The 25,681-nt window shown below is 41.0% G+C and overlaps 1 long non-coding RNA gene across 25 annotated transcripts in view; it reads left to right on the top strand.

Moving 5' to 3' along the window:
• The window catches only part of LOC127003086 (uncharacterized), an 87,092-nt gene that overhangs the window by 57,115 nt on the left and 4,296 nt on the right, over positions 1-25,681 (top strand). For 21 of the 25 annotated variants that reach the window (XR_007756949.1, XR_007756943.1, XR_007756938.1 and 18 more), the window contains 3 exons: positions 3,560-3,626; positions 7,101-7,217; positions 20,068-20,136. This is a non-coding gene — a long non-coding RNA (uncharacterized LOC127003086). The remainder of the gene's footprint in view (positions 1-3,559; positions 3,627-7,100; positions 7,218-20,067; positions 20,137-25,681) is intronic. The other 4 variants (XR_007756956.1, XR_007756950.1, XR_007756939.1 and 1 more) reach the window with 3 other exon arrangements.

The following is a 25,681-nucleotide window of genomic DNA, read 5'->3' as shown; positions in this document are numbered from 1 at the left end:
CCCCAAAGGGTGAACCCGTTATATTGAGCTGTAAAATGTTCAGCAGCTCACTTAGTAACCCATTGTGTTGTAAAATGTTCAGTACATCCCCTTGCTTAGAGGGAAAGGCCTTTTAACCCAGTGGTTGTAGCAGTGGGGATCATGTTTCTTAATGGTCCCCCAAGCGAGAAAAATGAGAAAAAATCACCCCTCACACAAACCATTTCATAATACATATCAAAGCATTTGTGATCAGTTTACACATCATCTATTTTGGGGGGTTTAAATCATGGCACAAATTTGGCCCGTTGCTACTACACGGTAAAGCCACAAATTTGGCCCGTTGCTGCTACACGGTAAAGCCACAAATTTGGCCTGTCGCTGCTACACGGTAAAGCCACAAATTTGGCCCGTTGCTGCTACACGGTAAAGCCACAAATTTGTCCCATTGCTGCTACACGGTAAAGCCACAAATTTGGCCCGTTGCTGCTACCGGGTAAGAAACATGATCCCCGCAGCTACCGTGTTAAGCATAGGATGCATGATATATGTTTGCCAAAGTGCTTACTACACACTGGATACATATTATGCATGCAAAATTGGTTTTGCTTTATAATATAGTTAGATTAATTTGATTTATTTATTCAGCCCTTGACAGAGAGGAAAGTAATATTTCTTATTGTACAAGGGACTTACCACAGACATGTCGCCAACCTGATTTTGTATAAGTTTAAACCCAGGAATAAGTCACCTCCAATCCTGGCATCAAAGTTCCTTAAGCCCCTAACTCACTCACCGGTGCTAATGCAGGAGTCAAGTCATCATTATACAGTAAATATTGGTGTGAAAAAGACTCCTAATACTGGCCGCATCATGTGTGGAAATACATATTAAAAGGAAGCCTAGCCAGCAGGGAGGGAGGAGGAGGCTCACTACATGGTTTGGTCTCAAAAGCTAACAGGCTATATTTTCACCTGCAAGGGTAGATATATATTTTTCTGCTTACTTTTTGCCTTATTTTACAGCCTTTGACAGAGAGGAAAGTAACACACAAACTGATCACAAATGCTTTGATATATAATATGAAATGGTTTGTGTGAGGGGTGATTTTTTGTCATTTTTCTTGCTTGGAGGGACCATTAAGAAACATGACCCCTGCCACCACCGGGTTAAGTTAAAGTTTTCTAAAGAAAGAATTGCTACATTACATTTGTAAGTCACTGACACAACAAAAACACTCACCACCATCACTTTGTTGATGCGTCATGGACAGCGATATTAGGTAGGGTTAGATACACGGGAGCCAAGGTTCAGAGGAGCTGCTTCGTGCAGACTCCTATGTTCTTATGTCACTGGACGAGGTGGAAGGATGCTTGGGTGCCATAGTAGGGGTCAAAATGCAGTGTGTGTATTCCAGAGAAACGTTCCACTCACAGTGCTGGCTAGCTTCAGACTGAGGAGAAAGACAGCGTCTCCGCCATAGCAGGGCACGATAACAGAAAACCTTATTCCCGATAACCGATAACTGATAATGAAAAACCTTAACAACACCCTGCGCCGTATCCGAGATCGCCACGCTCGCCAAATTTCAAATGTCGCTATTGAATATAACAAGCTTTCAGCCATAAACTCAGCATAATCATCATTTTTATATATGAAAACATGCAGAATTAAATGGTGCACATAAAGAAACTCACTACGGCCAGGCCAAAACAACACCCCGCACCGTATCCGAGATCGCCACGCGATCTAAATTTCAAATGTCGCTATTGAATATAACAAGCTTTCAGCCATAAACTCAACATAATCATCATGTATTATATATGAAAACATGCAGAATTACATGGTGCACATAAAGAAACTCACTACGGCCGGGCCAAAACAGCGCCCTCTGCTGTGTCCGAGATCGCCACGCGCGCTAAATTTCAAATGTCGCTATTGAATATAACAAGCTTTCAGCCATAAACTCAACATAATCATCATGTATTATATATGAAAACATGCAGAATTACATGGTTCACATAAAGAAACTCACTACGGCCGGGCCAAAACAGCGCCCTCTGCTGTGTCCGAGATCTCCGCGCGCTCTAAATTTCAAATGTCGCTATTGAATATAACAAGCTTTCAGCCATAAACTCAACATAATCATCATGTATAAAAAATGAAAACATGCAGAATTAAATGGTGCACATAAAGAAACTCACTACGGCCGGGCCAAAACAGCGCCCTGCGCCGTATCTGAGATCGCCACGCGCGTCAAATTTCAAATGTCGCTATTGAATATAACAAGCTTTCAGCCATAAACTCAGCATAATCATCATGTATTATATATGAAAACATGCAGAATTAAATGGTTCACATAAAGAAACTCACTACGGCCGGGCCAAAACAACACCCCGCACCGTATCCGAGATCGCCATTCGCGCTAAATTTCAAATGTCGCTATTGAATATAACCAGGTTTCAGCCATAAACTCAACATAATCATCATGTATTATATGTGAAAACATGCAGAATTACATGGTGCACATAAAGAAATTCACTACGGCCGGGCCAAAACAGTGCCCTGCGCCGTATCCGAGATCGCCACGCTCTCCAAATTTCAAATGTCGCTATTGAATATAACAAGCTTTCAGCCATAAACTCAGCATAATCATCATTTTTATATATGAAAACATGCAGAATTAAATGGTGCACATAAAGAAACTCACTACGGCCAGGCCAAAACAACACCTCGCACCGTATCCGAGATCGCCGCGTGTGCCAAATTTCAAATGTCGCTATTGAATATAACAAGCTTTCAGCCATAAACTCAACATAATCATCATGTATTATATATGAAAACATGCAGAATTAAATGGTGCACATAAAGAAGTATAAATTAATTGATAATTTTGAGATGTAAGCATAAATATAGAGATAAAATAACTCGTATATTGGCTAAAGCAAGCCAGTATGCGCGTCCTGGGATATGGTACGGGGCACACAAGGACACAGTATACTCGTGTTGAAGGGGTTAAACCCATTACTACGTGTCCTTCCCGGTTCTCTTACCAACAAAACCCTATGAATATCCCCCTTATTACAGGCCCTACCTTCCCTCTAAGAGTGACATATGAGAAAAAAAATCATCACTCCACCAAACCATTTCATGATATATATATAGATATATATATATATATATATATATATATATATATATATATATATATATATATATATATATATATATATATATAGATCATCTCATTTGTCATCACATTATGCAGCATATATTTTGTGTGTGTGTGTGTGTGAGAGAGAGAGAGAGAGAGAGAGAGAGAGAGAGAGATATGCTTTCACAGTTATTGAGAAAATTTCTAAAGCTGAGAAAGTAAAGAGATTATTTTTTAAGATGAAAGAAAAAGTGAGCAAGTATGGCACCAGAATTAAAGCTCTCTCTCTCTCTCTCTCTCTCTCTCTCTCTCTCTCTCTCTCTCTACCAATATCTATCTATATATTTTTTTACCTTGAAAATAATTTATTATCTCAAAAAATCCCAATTATTTTACAGCTGACTTATTTCCTTACCCTGTTTACAGAGGAAGAAGAGGAGGAAGAAGAAGAGAAGATGAAGAGGAAGAAGAGGAGGAGGAGGATAAGGACTTGGTGAGTGTTCAAATCAATTCTCTTTCCATTGCAAACTTCTTCCTTCCTTCCTTCCTTCCTTCCTTCCTTCCTTCCCTCTTGGCTCTTAGACCACTGAATAAAGAAAGGAGAGACAGAAGAGATGGTTAGATTATGATAATGCATTGCAACACCCAAACTCACATGTAATATTTAAGTCTTTTGTTGAGGTTTGGGGCATTTCCAGGGGTAGTTTTATGAGGCTGGTGGTGGTGTGACCCTTCCTCTGTGCTATGAAGCTAAAAAACACACATTTGACATGTTTTTTGTAGGAGTTTAGGGCATTTCCAGGGGTAGTTTTATGAGGCTGGTGGTGGTGTGACCCTTCCTCTGTGCTATGAAGCTAAAAACACACATTTGACATTAGAGGGTAGCAGGACGCCTATCAGGTCAGCAAGAACAAACACATGTTATCTAAGGGAGTGGCCATACAGGACGCGGGTAGCAGGTAGCTTGGAGGAACCCGCTACCTGCGTCCTGTATGGCCACCCTATTAGATAACGTGTTTGTTCTTGCCTCTGACCCGCTACCCTCTACTGGGCCCGAATTTACAATAAATCTTTAACCGCTAAGTTTGACTTTAGGGCGAGTTTAACTTTATTCTTCATCTTATCCCTCATAAGTTGATCTTAGCTGACGAGATATTTTAGGCGGGCCCAAACCCGTCTTAAGGAGCCTAAGTCGAACTTCAGTCGCCAAGATGGCCGAACGTCAACAAGCCCGTCAGCGCCTAGAGAAGACTTTTCAAGAGCGAAGAGACGTTCTGAATACTTTGAGTGACGCAGAACTATTGAAACGCTACAGACTGGACCGTGCAGGAGTACTGTTCGTAACGGATTTGGAGAGAGTGTCACTGCAAAGCCCTACTTCATGGAGTTTTTCATTGACACCCGTAATGAAAGTAATTATTACACTGCGTTACTTAGCAACGGGGAAAATGCAGATGTGTAACAGTGATGATCTTGGTCCATCACAGTCGTCAGTAAGCAAAGCGATCACCGATACCCTCAAGGCACTTACACAGCCAGCCATACTTGTCCAATTCATTCGATTTCCTCGCACCGTCCCTGAAATCCGAGAGAAACAACAAGAATTTGTGCAAGTTGCAAACTTCCCTGGCATTGTTGGTGTAATAGATTGCACGCATGTCAGGATACCCCAGGGAATATGAAGCAGACTATGTCAACAGGAAGAATTTCCATAGCATAAACACACAATTAGTGTTTGATGCCAAATATAATATTCTTAATGTTGTAGCTAATTGGCCTGGGTCCACTCATGATGCTTGTATTTGGCGTGAGGGTGGCCTCAAACGCATGTTTGAGGATCATCGTATACCACCGGATTCATGTCATCTATTAGGGGACAGTGGCTACCCTTGCAGACGGTATCTGTTGACTCCCTTCCCTTTACTATGTGTAGAGTGTGGCAGTCTCTCCAATTCACTCCCCTTTTCCTCTTGGGAGAAGTGAAAGCGGCAATATTTTCCATGATTACCTCGTCAGAGGGCGGGTGATGCAAGAATGAGGAAGACGAACAGGAACGCGTGTCCGTGTTTACATTCAAGAGAAAAAAAAAAGAATATCACCTTGCGCGGATGATAAACGTAACCTTTATTTTATAAATACTACCTTATTATGCCCATATTTCTGAAGTATATCATCATATAACATTGATAAAGTAGTATTACTACATATTCAATCACTGAAGTGTCGCAATTCTGCAATTTAAAAAATACATCTTTTGCCAGGACAAATTTTCAAACTGGATCAGCTGCTGAGTGAAGTTGAACTTATTTTTTCATTTAAGCTCAGCTATAAGTTAAACTTGAGATTCAGTGGAACTTTTAAGTTAAAGATTAAGATTAATTGTAAATTTGGGCCCTGGAACTCGCAGGGAGGGTTTAGCACCAGCGGCAAGTTACGCTAGTCCTCCCTGCAAGTATTTAGCAACCAAAGGGTTAATTTACAGTCCTTGATAGAGAGAGACTATAGAATATCTTATCCAGTGCTGTCTTTCCCAATACAAGACTTTGACAGTGGACACATATTTGCAGGGGGGCTTTGTGGTGCAGTGGTTAGCACACTCGGGTCACAACCGAGAGAGCCAGGTTCGATTCCCAGGCGGAGTGGAAAAATTTGGGCGGCTTTTCCGATACCCTACATAGCCCCTGTCCACCCAGCAGTGTACCAGGTATTAATCAGGGGTTGTGTCCCGTCTCCTGGGGTCTGTTCCCTTCTATAATTCCTTCCCCCTCCTGTCTGTCTCCGGCATATGACCACAGATGTTGTGCTGCCCACAAAACCAAACTTTCCAAACTTAATAATTTGTGGGTTGTGTCATAACCTTGAAATAGTCATAGGTGGAGGGCATCATAGCTGAGGATCCCCTGTACAGTGCCTTGAATATGTAGCTTTCTGGATAATAGCAAAATTTGTCACTAAAGAAATAATCGCCTAAGCAGGGTTGGCAATGATTAAATCAAATTGATTTAATCAGATGATTAAATCTTTGATTTCTTTACTAAAAAATCATGATTGTTATTACCAAACAAAATCATGATTTTTTTTTTTTTTATTTGATTTTTTTTAGTAAAAGTATTCCATGAGTTAAATGGTGTGCTCCAAAGATGGTAAAGGAAAACAACGTATTCATTTGCAATGATTCATTTATTCTCTTCAAGGTATATACCACAAAACAACAACAAGAATCCTACATTATTATAAATTTATAAGTAGGCTTTGACAATTGATATGAATTAATCCTTGAAATCACTATTTAAAGTTTTGAACTCTTGATATAAAGTTATTGTACTTGCTAAAGTCCTGCTCTTGCCTTTCCTCCAACACTGAGGGAATTTTAAAAAGATAGGTTAGTAAGCTTTGGTCTGCCAGCTGATCAGCTGCAGGAAAACCCTTTTTCAGGTTAACCCTTTGAATCTCACTTTGTATGTCTCTGGTAAAGCAAAGAAAGCAACAGGACTTAACAAGCATACACGTAGATGCCACCGAGCTGGTAATCTCACAAAAGCAAACTGCCGAGGCACTGACTGTGACTGACCAACTGGTGGAAAATACATGTACTGAGTTTAGTGAGTTCTCTTGTGCTAATGTTGCCAACTGTTTCAGATATCAATATTCAACAGAAAGGACATATTTTATGAAATTAATGGAATATTGAGTTCCATATAGTTTTTTTGGGGGGGTGGCTTCGTGGTGCAGTGGTTGGCACTGCCTCAAAGTATAGGCCTGGCTGTATGTATAGAGTTATGAGGGGAGAGAGAGAGAGAGAGAGAGGGTAGAGGAAGAAAAGTATGTAAAAAAACAAATATGAGAGAGAGAGTATCAATTAATTATCTTAATTATACAGCCCTTGATAGAGAGAGAGATTTCATAATATATTATCCCATGCCGTCTTTCCCGGTACAAGACTTTGAGAGTGGACACATATTTGCAGGTTGGTGTAGCCGTGCCGGGAGGTTCCATAACACAGGGCACTCCTCACCTCAACAATAGTCTCTTCACCGACAAGTAATTCTTCACCAACAAGCTTTTCAGCAGCTTGGAGAAATAGGTAAGCTTTCTCTACTCATTTCCTGCCCTGCCTTCATTACCCCCGCCAGAAGCCCCCAAAGGGTGAACCCGTTATATTGAGCTGTAAAATGTTCAGCAGCTCACTTAGTAACCCAGTGTGTTGTAAAATGTTCAGTACATCCCCTTGCTTAAAGGGAAAGGCCTTTTAACCCAGTGGTGGTGGTGGTAGCAGCGGGGATCATGTTTCTTAACCCGGTAGCAGCAGGGATCATGTTTCTTAACCCGGTAGCAGCGGGGATCATGTTTCTTAATGGTCCCCCCAAGCGAGAAAAATGAGAAAAAAATCATCCCTCACACAAACCATTTCATAATACATATCAAAGCATTTGTGATCAGTTTACACATCATCTATTTTGGGGGGTTTAAATCATGGCACAAATTTGGCCCGTTGCTGCTACACGGTAAAGCCACAAATTTGGCCCGTTGCTGCTACCGGGTAAGAAACATGATCCCCGCAGCTACCGTGTTAAGCATAGGATGCATGATATATGTTTGCCAAAGTGCTTACTACACACTGGATATATATTATGCATGCAAAATTGGTTTTGCTTTATAATATAGTTAGATTAATTTGATTTATTTATTCAGCCCTTGACAGAGAGGAAAGTAATATTTCTTATTGTACAAGGGACTTACCACAGACATGTCGCCAACCTGATTTTGTATAAGTTTAAACCCAGGAATAAGTCACCTCCAATCCTGGCATCAAAGTTCCTTAAGCCCCTAACTCACTCACCGGTGCTAATGCAGGAGTCAAGTCATCATTATACAGTAAATATTGGTGGGAAAAAGACTCCTGATATTGGCCGCATCATGTGTGGAAATACATATTAAAAGGAAGCCTAGCCAGCAGGGAGGGAGGAGGAGGCTCACTACATGGTTTGGTCTCAAAAGCTAACAGGCTATATTTTCACCTGCAAGGGTAGATATATATTTTTCTGCTTACTTTTTGCCTTATTTTACAGCCTTTGACAGAGAGGAAAGTAACACACACAAACTGATAACAAATGCTTTGACATATAATATGAAATGGTTTGTGTGAGGGGTGATTTTTTCTCATTTTTCTTGCTTGGAGGGACCATTAAGAAACATGACCCCTGCCACCACCGGGTTAAGTTAAAGTTTTCTAAAGAAAGAATTGCTACATTACATTTGTAAGTCACTGACACAACAAAAACACGTCCTCACACTCACCACCATCACTTTGTTGATGCGTCATGGACAGCGATATTAGGTAGGGTTAGATACACGGGAGCCAAGGTTCAGAGGAGCTGCTTCGTGCAGACTCCTATGTTCTTATGTCACTGGACGAGGTGGAAGGATGCTTGGGTGCCATAGTAGGGGTCAAAATGCAGTGTGTGTATTCCAGAGAAACGTTCCACTCACAGTGCTGGCTAGCTTCAGACTGAGGAGAAAGACAGCGTCTCCGCCATAGCAGGGCACGATAACAGAAAACCTTATTTCCGATAACCGATAACTGATAATGAAAAACCTTAACAACACCCTGCGCCGTATCCGAGATCGCCACGCGCGCTAAATTTCAAATGTCGCTATTGAATATGACAAGCTTTCAGCCATAAACTCAACATAATCATCATGTATTATATATGAAAACATGCAGAATTAAATGGTACACATAAAGAAACTCACTACGGCCAGGCCAAAACAACACCCCGCACTGTATCCGAGATCGCCACGCGCGCTAAATTTCAAATGTCGCTATTGAATATGACAAGCTTTCAGCCATAAACTCAACATAATCATCATGTATTATATATGAAAACATGCAGAATTACATGGTGCACATAAAGAAACTCACTACGGCCGGGCCAAAACAGCGCCCTCTGCTGTGTCCGAGATCGCCGCATAAATTTCAAATGTCGCTATTGAATATAACAAGCTTTCAGCCATAAACTCAACATAATCATCATGTATTATATATGAAAACATGCAGAATTAAATGGTGCACATAAAGAAACTCATTACGGCCGGGCCAAAACAGCGCCCTGCGCCGTATCCGAGATCGCCACGCGCCAAATTTCAAATGTCGCTATTGAATATAACAAGCTTTCAGCCATAAACTCAGCATAATCATCATGTATTTTATATGAAAACATGCAGAATTAAATGGTACACATAAAGAAACTCACTATGGCCGGGCCCAAACACCACGCACCGTATCCGAGATCGCCATTCGCTAAATTTCAAATGTCGCTATTGAATATAACAAGGTTTCAGCCATAAACTCAACATAATCATCATGTATTATATATGAAAACATGCAGAATTACATGGTGCACATAAAGAAATTCACTACGGCCGGGCCAAAACAGTGCCCTGCGCCGTATCCGAGATCGCCACGCCGCCAAATTTCAAATGTCGCTATTGAATATAACAAGCTTTCAGCCATAAACTCAGCATAATCATCATTTTATATATGAAAACATGCAGAATTAAATGGTGCACATAAAGAAACTCACTACGGCCAGGCCAAAAGAACACCTCGCACCGTATCCGAGATCGCGCGTTTGCCAAATTTCAAATGTCGCTATTGAATATAACAAGCTTTCAGCCATAAACTCAACATAATCATCATGTATTATATATGAAAACATGCAGAATTACATGGTGCACATAAAGAAACTCACTACGGCCGGGCCAAAACAGCGCCCTCTGCTGTGTCCGAGATCGCCGCCGCTTAAATTTCAAATGTCGCTATTGAATATAACAAGCTTTCAGCCATAAACTCAACATAATCATCATGTATTATATATGAAAACATGCAGAATTAAATGGTGCACATAAAGAAACTCACTACGGCCGGGCCAAAACAGCGCCCTGCGCCGTATCCGAGATCGCCACGCGCGCCAAATTTCAAATGTCGCTATTGAATATAACAAGCTTTCAGCCATAAACTCAGCATAATCATCATGTATTATATATGAAAACATGCAGAATTAAATGGTACACATAAAGAAACTCACTGCGGCCGGGCCAAAACAACGCCCGCCAGTATCCGAGATCGCCATTCGCGCTAAATTTCAAATGTCGCTATTGAATATAACAAGGTTTCAGCCATAAACTCAACATAATCATCATGTATTATATGAAAACATGCAGAATTACATGGTGCACATAAAGTAATTCACTACGGCCGGGCCAAAACAGCGCCCTGCGCCGTATCCGAGATCGCCACGCGCGCCAAATTTCAAATGTCGCTATTGAATATAACAAGCTTTCAGCCATAAACTCAGCATAATTATCATTTTTATATATGAAAACATGCAGAATTAAATGGTGCACATAAAGAAACTCACTACGGCCAGGCCAAAACAACACCTCGCACCGTATCCGAGATCGCCGCGCGCGCTAAATTTCAAATGTCGCTATTGAATATAACAAGGTTTCAGCCATAAACTCAACATAATCATCATGTATTATATATGAAAACATGCAGAATTACATGGTGCACATAAAGAAACTCACTACGCCGGGCCAAAACAGCGCCTCTGCTGTGTCCGAGATCGCCTTGGCTAAATTTCAAATGTCGCTATTGAATATAACAAGCTTTCAGCCATAAACTCAACATAATCATCATGTATTATATATGAAAACATGCAGAATTAAATGGTGCACATAAAGAAACTCACTACGGTTGGCCAAAACAGCGCCCTCTGCTGTGTCCGAGATCGCCAAGGCCTAAATTTCAAATGTCGCTATTGAATATAACAAGCTTTCAGCCATAAACTCAACATAATCATCATGTATTATATATGAAAACATGCAAAATTAAATGGTGCACATAAAGAAACTCACTACGGCCGGGCCAAAACAGCGCCCTGCGCCGTATCCGAGATCGCCATTCGCGCTAAATTTCAAATGTCGCTATTGAATATAACAAGGTTTCAGCCATAAACTCAACATAATCATCATGTATTATATATGAAAACATGCAGAATTACATGGTGCACATAAAGTAATTCACTACGGCCGGGCCAAAACAGTGCCCTGCGCCGTATCCGAGATCGCCACACTCGTCAAATTTCAAATGTCGCTATTGAATATAACAAGCTTTCAGCCATAAACTCAGCATAATTATCATGTATTATATATGAAAACATGCAGAATTACATGGTGCACATAAAGAAACTCACTACGGCCAGGCCAAAACAACACCTCGCACCGTATCCGAGATCGCCGCGTGTGCCAAATTTCAAATGTCGCTATTGAATATAACAAGGTTTCAGCCATAAACTCAACATAATCATCATGTATTATATATGAAAACATGCAGAATTACATGGTGCACATAAAGAAACTCACTACGGCCGGGCCAAAACAGCGCCCTCTGCTGTGTCCGAGATCGCCATGGCTTAAATTTCAAATGTCGCTATTGAATATAACAAGCTTTCAGCCATAAACTCAACATAATCATCATGTATTATATATGAAAACATGCAAAATTAAATGGTGCACATAAAGAAACTCACTACGGGGCCAAAACAGCGCCCTGTGCTGTGTCCGAGATCGCCTCTCTATATAAATTTCAAATGTCGCTATTGAATATAACAAGCTTTCAGCCATAAACTCAACATAATCATCATGTATTATATATGAAAACATGCAGAATTAAATGGTGCACATAAAGAAACTCACTACGGCGGGCCAAACGCGCGCCCCGTATCCGAGATCGCCATTCGCTAAATTTCAAATGTCGCTATTGAATATAACAAGGTTTCAGCCATAAACTCAACATAATCATCATGTATTATATATGAAAACATGCAGAATTACATGGTGCACATAAAGTAATTCACTACGGCCGGGCCAAAACAGTGCCCTGCGCTGTATCCGAGATCGCGACGCTCGTCAAATTTCAAATGTCGCTATTGAATATAACAAGCTTTCAGCCATAAACTCAGCATAATTATCATGTATTATATATGAAAACATGCAGAATTAAATGGTGCACATAAAGAAACTCACTACGGCCAGGCCAAAACAACACCTCGCACCGTATCCGAGATCGCCGCGTGTGCCAAATTTCAAATGTCGCTATTGAATATAACAAGGTTTCAGCCATAAACTCAACATAATCATCATGTATTATATATGAAAACATGCAGAATTACATGGTGCACATAAAGAAACTCACTACGGCCGGGCCAAAACAGCGCACTCAGCTGTGTCCGAGATCGCCATTAAATTTCAAATGTCGCTATTGAATATAACAAGCTTTCAGCCATAAACTCAACATAATCATCATGTATTATATATGAAAACATGCAGAATTAAATGGTGCACATAAAGAAACTCACTACGGCCGGGCCAAAACAGCGCCCTGCGCCGTATCCGAGATCGCCACGCGCGCCAAATTTCAAATGTCGCTATTGAATATAACAAGCTTTCAGCCATAAACTCAGCATAATCATCATGTATTATATATGAAAACATGCAGAATTAAATGGTACACATAAAGAAACTCACTACGGCCGGGCCAAACCAACACCCCGCACCGTATCCGAGATCGCCAGTCGCTAAATTTCAAATGTCGCTATTGAATATAACAAGGTTTCAGCCATAAACTCAACATAATCATCATGTATTATATATGAAAACATGCAGAATTACATGGTGCACATAAAGAAACTCACTACGGCCGGGCCAAAACAGTGCCCTGCGCCGTATCCGAGATCGCAACGATAGGCAAATTTCAAATGTCGCTATTGAATATAACAAGCTTTCAGCCATAAACTCAGCATAATCATCATGTATTATATATGAAAACATGCAGAATTAAATGGTGCACATAAAGAAACTCACTACGGCCAGGCCAAAACAACGCCCCGCACGTATCCGAGATCGCCATTGCCAAATTTCAAATGTCGCTATTGAATATAACAAGGTTTCAGCCATAAACTCAACATAATCATCATGTATTATATATGAAAACATGCAGAATTACATGGTGCACATAAAGAAACTCACTACGGCCGGGCCAAAACAGCGCCTGCGCTGTATCCGAGATCGCCACGCCGCCAAATTTCAAATGTCGCTATTGAATATAACAAGCTTTCAGCCATAAACTCAACATAATCATCATGTATTATATATGAAAACATGCAGAATTAAATGGTGCACATAAAGAAACTCACTACGGCCAGGCCAAAACAACGCCACGCGCCGTATCCGAGATCGCCACGTGCCAAATTTCAAATGTCGCTATTGAATATAACAAGCTTTCAGCCATAAACTCAACATAATCATCATGTATTATATATGAAAACATGCAGAATTAAATGGTACATAAAGAAACTCACTACGGCCGGGCCAAAACAGCGCCCTCTGCTGTATCCGAGATCGCCACAGCGCTAAATTTCAAATGTCGCTATTGAATATAACAAGCTTTCAGCCATAAACTCAACATAATCATCATGTATTATATATGAAAACATGCAGAATTAAATGGTGCACATAAAGAATCTCACTACGCCGGGCCAAAACAGCGCCCTGCGCCGTATCCGAGATCGCCACGCGCCAAATTTCAAATGTCGCTATTGAATATAACAAGCTTTCAGCCATAAACTCAGCATAATCATCATGTATTATATATGAAAACATGCAGAATTAAATGGTACACATAAAGAAACTCACTGCGGCCAGGCCAAAACAACACCTCGCACCGTATCCGAGATCGCCATTCGCTAAATTTCAAATGTCGCTATTGAATATAACAAGGTTTCAGCCATAAACTCAACATAATCATCATGTATTATATATGAAAACATGCAGAATTACATGGTGCACATAAAGAAATTCACTACGGCCGGGCCAAAACAGAGCCCTGCGCCGTATCCGAGATCGCCACGCGCGCCAAATTTCAAATGTCGCTATTGAATATAACAAGCTTTCAGCCATAAACTCAGCATAATCATCATGTATTATATATGAAAACATGCAGAATTAAATGGTGCACATAAAGAAACTCACTACGGCCAGGCCAAAACAACACCTCGCACCGTATCCGAGATCGCAGCGTGTGCCAAATTTCAAATGTCGCTATTGAATATAACAAGCTTTCAGCCATAAACTCAACATAATCATCATGTATTATATATGAAAACATGCAGAATTACATGGTGCACATAAAGAAACTCACTACGGCCGGGCCAAAACAGCGCCCTCTGCTGTGTCCGAGATCGCTGCTTAAATTTCAAATGTCGCTATTGAATATAACAAGCTTTCAGCCATAAACTCAACATAATCATCATGTATTATATATGAAAACATGCAGAATTAAATGGTGCACATAAAGAAACTCACTACGGCCGGGCCAAAACAGCGCCCTGCGCCGTATCCGAGATCGCCACGCTCGCCAAATTTCAAATGTTGCTATTGAATATAACAAGCTTTCAGCCATAAACTCAGCATAATCATCATGTATTATATATGAAAACATGCAGAATTAAATGGTACACATAAAGAAACTCACTACGGCCGGGCCAAAACACGCCCTCGCCGTATCCGAGATCGCCATTCACGCTAAATTTCAAATGTCGCTATTGAATATAACAAGGTTTCAGCCATAAACTCAACATAATCATCATGTATTATATATGAAAACATGCAGAATTACATGGTGCACATAAAGAAACTCACTACGGCCGGGCCAAAACAGTGCCCTGCGCCGTATCCGAGATCGCCACGCTCGCCAAATTTCAAATGTCGCTATTGAATATAACAAGCTTTCAGCCATAAACTCAACATAATCATCATGTATTATATGAAAACATGCAGAATTAAATGGTGCACATAAAGAAACTCACTACGCCAGGCCAAAACAACGCCCTGCACCGTATCCGAGATCGCCACGTGCCAAATTTCAAATGTCGCTATTGAATATAACAAGCTTTCAGCCATAAACTCAACATAATCATCATGTATTATATATGAAAACATGCAGAATTACATGGTGCACATAAAGAAACTCACTACGGCCGGGCCAAAACAGCGCCCTCTGCTGTGTCCGAGATCGCCAGCGCTAAATTTCAAATGTCGCTATTGAATATAACAAGCTTTCAGCCATAAACTCAACATAATCATCATGTATTATATATGAAAACATGCAGAATTAAATGGTGCACATAAAGAAACTCACTACGGCCGGGCCAAAACAGCCCCCAGCGCCGTATCCGAGATCGCCACGCCGCCAAATTTCAAATGTCGCTATTGAATATAACAAGCTTTCAGCCATAAACTCAGCATAATCATCATGTATTATATATGAAAACATGCAGAATTAAATGGTACACATAAAGAAACTCACTACGGCCGGGCCAAAACAGCACCCACACCGTATCCGAGATCGCCATTCGCGCTAAATTTCAAATGTCGCTATTGAATATAACAAGGTTTCAGCCATAAACTCAACATAATCATCATGTATTATATATGAAAACATGCAGAATTACATGGTGCACATAAAGAAATTCACTACGGCCGGGCCAAAACAGTGCCCCTGCGCTGTATCCGAGATCGCCGCGTGTGCCAAATTTCAAATGTCGCTATTGAATATAACAAGCTTTCAGCCATAAACTCAGCATAATCATCATTTTTATATATGAAAACATGCAGAATTAAATGGTGCACATAAAGAAACTCACTACGGCCAGGCCAAAACAACACCTCGCACCGTATCCGAGATCGCCGTGTGCCAAATTTCAAATGTCGCTATTGAATATAACAAGCTTTCAGCCATAAACTCAACATAATCATCATGTATTATATATGAAAACATGCAGAATTACATGGTGCACATAAAGAAACTCACTACGGCCGGGCCAAAACAGCGCCCTCTGCTGTGTCCGAGATCGCCACGCTAAATTTCAAATGTCGCTATTGAATATAACAAGCTTTCAGCCATAAACTCAACATAATCATCATGTATTATATATGAAAACATGCAGAATTAAATGGTGCACATAAAGAAACTCACTACGGCCGGGCCAAAACAGCGCCCTGCGTATCCGAGATCGCCATTCGCCAAATTTCAAATGTCGCTATTGAATATAACAAGCTTTCAGCCATAAACTCAACATAATCATCATGTATTATATATGAAAACATGCAGAATTAAATGGTGCACATAAAGAAACTCACTACGGCCGGGCCAAAACAGCGCCCTGCGCCGTATCCGAGATCGCCACGCGCGCTAAATTTCAAATGTCGCTATTGAATATAACAAGCTTTCAGCCATAAACTCAACATAATCATCATGTATTATATATGAAAACATGCAGAATTAAATGGTGCACATAAAGAAACTCACTACGGCCGGGCCAAAACAACACCTGCACCGTATCCGAGATCGCCATGTGCCAAATTTCAAATGTCGCTATTGAATATAACAAGCTTTCAGCCATAAACTCAACATAATCATCATGTATTATATATGAAAACATGCAGAATTACATGGTGCACATAAAGAAACTCACTACGGCCGGGCCAAAACAGCGCCCTTTGCTGTGTCCGAGATCGCCACAGCGCCAAATTTCAAATGTCGCTATTGAATATAACAAGCTTTCAGCCATAAACTCAACATAATCATCATGTATTATATATGAAAACATGCAGAATTAAATGGTGCACATAAAGAAACTCACTACGGCCGGGCCAAAACAGCGCCCTCTGCGCCGTATCCGAGATCGCCACGCGCAAATTTCAAATGTCACTATTGAATATAACAAGCTTTCAGCCATAAACTCAGCATAATCATCATGTATTATATATGAAAACATGCAGAATTAAATGGTGCACATAAAGAAACTCACTACGGCCGGGCCAAAACAACGCCCTGCTGTATCCGAGATCGCCATTCGCTAAATTTCAAATGTCGCTATTGAATATAACAAGGTTTCAGCCATAAACTCAACATAATCATCATGTATTATATATGAAAACATGCAGAATTACATGGTGCACATAAAGAAACTCACTACGGCCGGGCCAAAACAGTGCCCTGCGCCGTATCCGAGATCGCGCTCGCCAAATTTCAAATGTATCTATTGAATATAACAAGCTTTCAGCCATAAACTCAGCATAATCATCATTTTATATATGAAAACATGCAGAATTAAATGGTGCACATAAAGAAACTCACTACGGCCAGGCCAAAACAACACCTCGCACCGTATCCGAGATCGCCATTCGCCAAATTTAAAATGTCGCTATCGAATATAACAAGCTTTCAGCCATAAACTCAACATAATCATCATGTATATATGAAAACATGCAGAATTACATGGTGCACATAAAGAAACTCACTACGGCCGGGCCAAAACAGCGCCTCTGCTGTGTCCGAGATCGCCGCATAAATTTCAAATGTCGCTATTGAATATAACAAGCTTTCAGCCATAAACTCAACATAATCATCATGTAAGTCTAGGTGAGTAGGGTAGTAGTAGCCTAGTATAGTAAAATCACTGAGATATATATATATATATATATATATATATATATATATATATATATATATATATATATATATATATATATATATATATATATATATATATATATATTTATATATGTAGTGGGTATTGGGTATATCACACACACACACACACACACACACACACACACACGTCAATATGGTCACTGGGCACAGCATGGTGAGCTCTCTTCCTCTCCTTGCCAGCCTCACTGGTTATTTGTTTTCCTGAGACAGATTTATTTACGATAATGACCATTTTTTAGTAAGTATTAAACTGTTTGCATGGAGAAAATAAGGAGAAAGAAAAGGTGTGAAATATGCACTTTAAATTTGGTATTGGCCAGCAGCCTCATCAGTGGCTGTCAGCCAGTGAGGAACAGGGAAAACTGACACGCTCTCCCTGTGGAAGGTGCTTCTCCTCAGCCAATCCATTTTAGTAGTACTGGGAATGAGGAGGCGCAACAGAGGTGAGCGGGGGAGGACAGGTCGACTGGTGTTCAGTAAAATTGTAAGATACGAATACCCTACGACGTGACGTGTTATATTAAGTGTTCGCAGTACTACATTATCAGCTGTAATTGCAGGAAGGTGGGTGGTGAGTTATGCGCATAGCTGGGCGTTATCGCGATACTTTATCGCTGATAACAAAATCGGGTTGTCGGCCATCCGCTGCTTATTTAAATATATATCGGTATCTTCGTTATTTTTGTAACCAAACTAGTGATAATCGCTACTTTTTTCCGCCTCAGAAAAAAAAACACGTTGTCTCCTCCCTACTCGCATGCGTGGCCCGGGTGCCCGGTATTTTATGAAAAAACTTGGGGGTATGAATTATCTTTGGCGAAGAGATTTCGTACTTAGATCATCAACATTAAAATACTAGGTTGTTTTTTTATGTTAGACTCAAAAATGAATACATCAAAGAGAAAAATCATTTAGCTTTGCCCCAAAATGATTATTCACTACCTCAAATTTGATATTCCATATTCGTTTGTGAGCATGCCATGGTATTGAAGGCACCCGGTGTTGTGTTATTTGGTGTCCCATCGGCAAAAGCTGGCGCTTGGGTTAACAAACACTGGTCTCTCGTGAACTGCGCATGCGCAGACCAGTAAGCATAGACCTGTCCAGGCTCACAAAGCTTTTAACAAGTTGCTGGAAGGCTGAATCAGACATACAGTACCACCATCCTCGCTGTTTCTAGAACGACACTCTGTACATATAAATACAACTCGTACAGAGTGTCGATCTAGAAACATCGGGGATGGTGGTAGTGGTACTGTATGTCTGATTCAGCCTTCCAGCAACTCTAAATTACGGTTAAAAAGCTTTGTGAGACTGTTCAGGTCTACGCTTGCTGGTCTGAGCATGTGCAGTTCACGAGAGACCAGTGTTTGTCGGTGGGGACTCCAAATAACACAACCGTTCACGTTTCTAGTATTACCGTCCATATGTACGTGTCAACGTGTGGTTTTCAGATTTTGTAAGTTTTAAAAATACAGATAATGAAAATATGAATTCATCTATGTTTTTTATTTGAAATATCAATATAGTATCATTTTTGCCCATCGGACTTATCGCTAGCTAGTATCGGAATTGTGGATTAATATCGGGTATCGGTTATCGCCTATATTTGTGTTTCCAGTTAACGAATATCGGTTATCACCAATAAGGTTTTCCATTATCAGTTATCGGTTATCGGGAATAAGGTTTTCTGTTATCGTGCCCTGCTATGGTTATGCGAGCCAGGGTGGGCACCTGCTGGAGGCTAGGTGGGCGCGGGGTGGATAGGTTTAGTAGGGTTGAGTAAACGTGAGAATTACAATAACATTAATCCTCATGATTCCCTGGTAGCACGTATATAATTTGTTTAATATTATTAGGTAGTATTAATGGTTTATATGGATCATGTGTCCCTCGTTCAGTAAAAATAGTAGTAGTTGCTAATAGGCGCACCTAACACAACCAAAATATGGGGTACACACTTGGCGCAGGGACTGTTTTGGGGCGTCATTGAAGGTAACGGGCTCAAGAGTGGCCTGTCCAGATATTTTGTTTTTTATTTATTGATGATCCACGAGACATCCTAGAGTTAAATCAAAGTATGTGGTTATCTTTGTATTCATTCCTACACACTCTGGTAATATCTCTGTGGGGTCTGATTCACTTATTAGAGTGAAATTCTATTGTGGAAAACAGCCTCAAATTCGTGTCACTGGTGAAAATGAAACTGATAATTTAAATTTTGCCACCATGAAATATATACAAATAGATAAATTTGAGTGACTTCACCTGCTTGATGTTTACACAGTTAATTGACACCAAACTTGATTTGCAGACACTACCAAACGAAGAAGAGGAGGAGGAGGAGGAAGAAGAAGACGAGGAACACAGGAGGAGCCCATTGGTGAGTGTTAATTTATTTTTTTCTAAAATGGTTAACGAGCAATCAAGGAATTTTTATAATAAGGAGGGAAAGTGTGATGTGTTTTGTAGTTTTGTTAAGTTGTCGAGGTGGAGAAGGCCCCCATTAGATAGCTTACACTATAGCTGGTCTGTTTCGTTAGGGGTCCATGGGCGCAAAGGGGGATTATATACATACATTTAGACTTTGTGTATCATTTTAGTGGAGTTAATTCTCTCTCTCTCTCTCTCTCTCTCTCTCTCTCTCTCTCTCTCTCTCTCTCTCTCTCTCTCTCTCTCCATTATCTATCTTGGTCGCTTCCATTAAAATCTTTCTTATATTTTCTCCCTCAGCAACAGCTTTCTCCCACTCTGTTCCGTCCTTCTTGGCTCGGGGCTCTTAAGCAAGGCGTCACAGTGCAGGGCGGCGTTAACATGAGCCCAATCAGAGTGGGATGGACGCAGGAGAGGTTTGAATTTAATCTGGGTTTTGATGACACAATATTAACTATATCCTGGGATTGGTATTATAAGACACTTTTGCTTCTCATGTCAACTATGTTCTGTATTTCTGAAGGTCAAAGAGGGGGCAATCGGGTTCTAATGAGTGTTTCTTCATGTTCAGGGTACAGAGGAAGGGTCAAACTACCACCTGGTCATAAAACTATACTCCTTGAAATGTCAAAGACTACTAGGAAAGCCTTGACAAATATGTGTTTCTTTATGTTCAGGGTACAGAGGAAGGGTCAAACTACCACCTGGTCATAAAACTATACTCCTGGAAATGTCAAAGACTCCTAGGAAAGCCTTGCCAAATATGTGTTTCTTTAGGTTCAGGGTACAGAGGAAGGGTCAAACTACCACCTGGTCATAAACTATACTCCTGGAAATGTCAAAGACTCCTAGGAAAGCCTTGCCAAATATGTGTTTCTTTTAGGTTCAGGGTACAGAGGAAGGGTCAAACTATTTTGCAATACTTATACATTTTAACGGTGCTATGGGGAGCCTTCCCGCCTTAAATTTTCCGCCCGCTAAGTGCTCCAGCTCCAGCGCTAATGGCCAGGCGCCATTTAAGTAGAAAACTTCACGATTCTGTGCCGTTAAGTGCACTTAGCGATGCTAAGAACGTTTGTGTATACCGCCCCAGGATCTTGACAGCAGGGCCGTGGCACCCTCAGAGGTTAACTGGCATGGTGGCGGCACGTGCCATCTTGGTAATGGCACAGATAATTCTCCTCTGTACCACGAGAGAGCAAGATGGATTCTTGAATACGAGCAGATTATAATACCAAAATAGAATATGTAGCAGGTAGAGTTACATAGCAGAATTATAATACCAGAGTGAGTTAGATAGCAGATGAAGAAGATATGACCTAAATTTTAGTGTACAAGTCTACTTTTTGAGCCTGAAAAAATCCCTCCATAACTATGGGTCCACTTCTATGGCTAGGATAAAATGTCAGCCTCAACCACAAGTATTTCCAGCCAAAACTTGTGTGCGCTGAACTTACTTGACCTTTTAGAGCACAGATTAATATATACGAATAATAATAACTGGTAAAATGAATACTAATACTAATAAAAGTTCCGTCGAGTCCTACGAGTGTGTCTTACTATGCTATATGGCATGAAGCGGCAGTATCAGGGCACTATGGTATGGAGCTGTTACCACTAATGTCTTTGCCTGGGTATTCTGAATCCTGGGAAGCTGGTTCTGACTGCAGATTTTGTGACCTCCATCAGGCATATAGGTGACTCCCTCATTAGTTATTGTATGCTGCACTTGTATGACCCTGGTGGTAGAGAGACACCCTCCTTCTGTACCATAAACCTAAGAAACACACATTTGACGAGGCTTTCACGAAGGTTTGCAGCATTTCCAGAGGTGGTTTGATGACCCTGCTGGTAGTGTGACCCTGCTTCTGTACCATGAACCTAAAAAACACACTTTTGAGAAGACTTTTGTGGGAGTTCTCACCATTTCCAGGGGTAGTTTTATGACACTGGTGGTAGAGAGACCCTTGTTCTGTACCATGAACCTGAGAAACACTCATTTGAGAAGACTTTTGTTGGAGTTCTCGGTATTTCCAGGGGTAGTTTGATGACACCAGTGGTAGTTTTATTGATGTAGTGGTCAGTTCTGGTCCCTGCACAGGTTCTGCAATAAAAGTCCTGTGCCTTATTCCTTCAGAGCCATTGGTAGTGTCACCTTGAAAGGTTTATCCCGGTATCAGCGGGGATCATGTTTCTTAATGGTCCCTCCAAGCGAGAAAAATGAGAAAAAATCATCACTCACACAAACCATTTCATAATATATATCAAAGCATTTGTGATCAGATTATGTATCATCTGTTTTGGGGGGTTTAAATCATGGCACAAATTTGGCCTGTCGCTGCTACACGATAAGCCACAAATTTGGCCCGTCACTGCTACACAATAAGCCACAAATTTGGCCCATCGCTGCTACATGGTAAAGCCACAAATTTGGCCCGTCGCTGCTACACGGTAAAGCCACAAATTTGGCCCGTCGCTGCTACACAATAAGCCACAAATTTGGCCCGTCACTGCTACACACACACAATTACCTTCCAATGCTGCTACGATAAGCAGTGGTTAGCACACTCGGCTCACAACCAAGAAGGCCGGGTTCGATTCAGGTGGAATGGAAAAAAAAATTAGGCGGCTTTTCTGATACCCTCGCCCTGTCCCTGCCCACTAAACAAATCTTTCCATACTACGTGTTAGCCCTGTGTACCCAAGCTCAGTGAAGGAGAGAGGTGCCAGTGACTCAGGATCACAAGTGCACTGATGATCCTTTACAAGATAATGAATTGCTCATATGCTGTGAATACATTGTTGGCGTAGCGTGCTATAATAATTGATAATTCTTGAGCGTAAGGGTGCTTGTTCGTATGCAAGATGTCATTCTGGTGCTAACTAACTCAGCTCAGAGTCAATGACATTTGGTCCTCAATGCATTACAGAGATTATTGACAGTTATTATGAGACTGTGGTGTGGATGCAATTATTTTGTCAGCCATTCCCTCAGGACATTGATGGCTATTCTGAAACGCTTCCGACTAAATGCCAATAAAGAGGAAAATGTGTTCTCAGGGTTTTAGAGTTATGGGTACAGAAGCCTTGTCAGACTCACACCAGGGTCAAAACACTAGCCGTGGAAAGGCCCACAACTCCTACCAAAGCCATGTTAAGTGTGTGTGTGTGTGTGTGTGTGTGCTTGGGTGCAGAAACCCTTGATAACATGTAGGGATGTATCGGTATGGGTGGTATCGGCACATTTTAAGAGTACTAATGTACTTTCCTTTTTCTTCCCTTCTATGGGGGAACAATGAGTAGTGTTTTTTTTTATTAACATTTGATATTGCCTTTTAGCTGCTGGAATTATTGTATAAAAAAATTGATGCACAAGTATAGGTCAAATATTGGGGTATCGGTATCGGTAAAAATTTTGGTATTGGTACATCCTTAATAACATGGACCATTCTCAGGCAGTTTAAATGCTGGGGCTGACCTCATCCTTATTTAATTGAGTCAATGATAACTCTAGGTGGTGGTATAGAACCATAATTACCGGTAAAAGTATACAGAATTATAATATCTGCCAAAATTAATACGTAAAGCACATACTGCACCATAGCTATACGATATAGGACGATGATAGGTATTTATTTAATAATGCACCCATGCTGTGATTACACTGTTAAAAATCTGCTGCAAGGCTTTGAGGCCTGTCACTAGTGGAGCCTGTGGCCACATGTCTGCAGACCCATTCATACGTTAGAGATGGACACACTAATCGGCTGTGCTATTTGACGATGACTGAGGCCTTCACCGTCAAGGATAATGATGACTTTGTGCCGGTCTTGTGGGGTCTGCATTGCCACCAACTTGGGCATGTCTTTGGCCAGTATAGTAAGACAGTTTTGCTTCTTACATCAGCTATTTCTAAGGGCCAAAGAGGGGATCAGTTGGGTTGCAATGAGTGTTTTTTGGGTTCATGCAACTGAAGAAGGGTTAGGCCAGCACCAGGGTTATAAAACTACCCCTGGAAATGCCCACAATTCCTAGGAAGGCCTTGCCAGACGTGTGTTTCTTCAGGGTCATGGTACAGAGGAAGGGTCACACTACCACCAGGGCCACAAAACTACCCCTGGAAATGCCCACAACTTCTAGGAAATCCTTGACAAATGTGTGTTTCTATAGGTTCATGGTACAGAGGAAAGGTCACACTACCACCAGGGCCACAAAACTGCTCCTGGAAATGTTCAAGACTCCTACGAAAACCTTGGCAAATCTGTGTTTTTAGGTTCATGATACAGAGGAAGGATCAAACTACCATCGAGGTCACAAATCTACCCCTGGAAATAAAGAAAAAAACCATGAAAGGACAGAATTAGGATCAAACGACTTCAGTATAACCATTTCAAATAGTCTGTTTGGGTGTTGGATTCCCTCCCTCTCCTATGTTATCTATTGGTAATACATGAGAGGGAAAAATAAGTGTTGGGACTGTGCAAAGTATTACGAGTTAAACCCGAGAAGTTTTGGGTCCCTCCAAGTTACAGAGTTATTCATCCCAAACTCTGTAGGGACCAAACTCTCAGGTTAAAACTCCTCCATCAAAAAAAAAAATGAGAAAAATCATCCATCCATAACCATTTCCTGTATATATCAACGCATTTGTGATCAGTTTATGCCCATTATCCATAGACACTGTCGCTTCCACATCAGCTATTTCAAAAGGCCAAAAGAGGGGTCAGCGGGTTCTAATGAGTGTTTCTTGGATTTACGGTGCGGAGAATGGTTAAGCTACCACCAGGCGACCCTATGTATCATCTATTTTAGGGGGTTTATGTCATGGCAAAAATTTGGCCCGTCGCTGCTACACGGTAAAGTCATAAAATTGGCCCGTCGCTGATACCGGGTTAATTGTATTTTGACGCTCTGACCTCACACGGCACGGCTAGTCTAGTCTCGCATTGGCTGGGCTCCTGCGTGAGGACTAAGCCTGTATTGCACCCAGCAGCACATACATGGCAAGGCTTTCGGAGGAGTCTGGGGCATTTCCAGGGGTAGTTTAATGACCCTTCTGGTAATGTGACTTCTGTACCATGATCAGAAGAAATGCACATTTGAGAAGGCTTTCGGATGAGTTTTGCGCATTTCCAGAGGTAGTTTAATGACCCTGGTGGTAGTGTGACCCTTCTTCTGTACCATGAACCTGAAAAACACACATTTGAGAAGGCTTTCGGAGGAGTTTGAGGCATTTCCAGGGGTAGTTTAATGACCCTGGTGGTAGTGTGACCATTCTTCTGAACCATGAACTTGCCAAAACATTCAATAAGACTTAACTGACCTCATTTTTGGCCTTTGGAAATATCTGATGTGAGGGAGTGAGGCATCTAAGTATACCTACCTTAGTAACCTTTCTTTAGCAGCTCTTAGGATGAAGATTCTGTACGTCAGTAAGGGAGGAAAATACATTCGTTGAAGGAGATTTTATACCTTAGGGAAGTGTCTAAAGGAGT

The sequence above is a fragment of the Eriocheir sinensis genome, chromosome 24 (assembly GCF_024679095.1).
Source record: "Eriocheir sinensis breed Jianghai 21 chromosome 24, ASM2467909v1, whole genome shotgun sequence".
NCBI classification, from domain to species: domain Eukaryota; kingdom Metazoa; phylum Arthropoda; class Malacostraca; order Decapoda; family Varunidae; genus Eriocheir; species Eriocheir sinensis.
Note: the sequence above shows the minus strand (reverse complement) of the source record. Positions and strands in the feature narration are given on the sequence as shown.